The sequence below is a fragment of the Pieris napi genome, chromosome 22 (assembly GCF_905475465.1).
Source record: "Pieris napi chromosome 22, ilPieNapi1.2, whole genome shotgun sequence".
NCBI lineage: Eukaryota > Metazoa > Arthropoda > Insecta > Lepidoptera > Pieridae > Pieris > Pieris napi.
The window spans coordinates 7,042,409-7,044,484 of record NC_062255.1 but is presented as its reverse complement, the minus strand read 5'-3'; positions in this window follow the sequence as shown (position 1 = coordinate 7,044,484).

The window sequence follows — 2,076 nt, the reverse complement described above, 5'->3', positions numbered from 1 at the left end:
TTTTGTTTTTTATTCAAAGGTTAAAGTTGATCTGTTTGCCATAATTTTGCTTGCTTTATTTTAAAGAAACAAATAATATTGTAAAATGAATTTTGCAGAGAGAAAAGTTCACGTTCAATGGCTCTTTTGAAAAAAAATATTATGGAATGTTAAACATTTTGAACATTATAAAACATACTACCCGTCCTGAAAAGGCTTCAAATTTAGGACAAATATATTATTAAATCAACGATATTATATTTAATTCAATATCTTTGATTTACAGTTAAACATAAAAAATATATCATATCCAAGATTATTTAAAAAATATATTTAAACAATGGTATTACAAATATTTAATATGTTTAAAAATGCCATTTCATTTATTTTTATCAATTTATATCTAGTAAAGGATTCGAATGATAAAAAAATTAAACAGAAAAATCTCTATTACATATAAAATCGACCATTTTAAAAGAACGAAAAACTATGATAGTTTATTGAATGAAAATTCGTAGAGGTTATTTAGAATTAGACAAATCAGTGCGATCCAAATATATTCCTAAAGCGAATATTATGTGTAAAGAAAAGTAGTGATAAGCTTAATAATTTAGTCATGTGCCAATATTATATAAAGTATATATAAATATAAATTAAATCATCCCTTATGTTTTTATATAATTAATTAACTAAGTTAAATTCATGTCTTAGCCAGATTTTTGTGCATTATTATCTCATTTTGATCTTAATGAAGAATACCGTGAGAAATATTCTGAATGTTGAAGGAAAGATCTAACAGTATGCAAAATGATAATGTTAATGATAATGTTAATGTTAATACATTACGATAAAATAGTACAATGGAAAAGGTAACTTAATAGTACATGTATGGGATCAGCCCTCCGTGGACGTATTTGGAAAACTCATATTAACTATTCATTTACCAGAAGTATGTACGTAACGTTTCTGCCAAAAGCTATCGTTTTCGTATCGTCAGGTATTCGTGTAGTAAATTCGGTATGAATACTTATCGAAAAGTTTGTGCTAAGCGTTAACATTGATGTTTCATAGTCTCATATATTTACATTCGTTTTGTATTTGAATATCATCCTTTAGAATGTGGTCCATTTTAGGTGACTTTAAATAGTGCATTAAAAGATTATATAATAGGTGAAAGTAAATTAATATCTGTATATAGTAATATGTGAGGCTCAAATATATATAATATATAAATAAAAAGACTTGTTAACAGACTTCGTAAATGCTTTTTAGAATAGAATCCTTTTACATTAGTGAGTGTTTTAAAATATTACTGAACGTGAGAAATCGAATATATTATAGTTAATGAAATTATAATGCACGTTAATATTAGACATTATTTTATTAATTCATAGATGTATTATGTAATTGTGTTCATAAAAAAAAAATAACGAATCACATTGATAATTTTATTATTCATGAAATTTTTATGTATAAATTATTGCTACTTATAAAACACGTTATCATAAAGCGCTTTTTAAAAGCGTAAATCACCGCTTTTTAATAAATGTTAGGTTTATATGGGTGTTTCGATAAATTCAAAAATTTAATGCTTATAGTTATTTATTATTGGGTGTTATGTTACTATGAAATTTTTTAAATGTATGTGGGTAAAAAAGATAGATTTCGTTGTAAATAAATTATAAAAAATATCTTAATGTGTTTTAATAATTTAAATAACCGCTTCATCGGACTATTATTGCTTGGGTATTCAAATTATTTATATATGTATTTATATTCGACCCAAAAAAAAATCATACACCAAAGATTGGAGTTTTATACATAAAAATATGCTTTGAAATTTAAATCCAAAACCTAGTTTCACTATTTTTTATTATTATTAATAGAATATCAATTAGCGTTTATTCAAAATCCAGAACCAAACATTCGAGGGCGGCGTTAATTTACACAACTTATAAGCTACTAACACGAAAAATAAACAATCCAAAAGTATCCTTTTTTTAATGTCAAAGTAAAAACTTGGAAGGCTTCGCGGGTAGCGGGCCGCGGGCGGCGGGGCGATCTACAGGAGCGCTACTGCCTCTGACGAGTGACGAC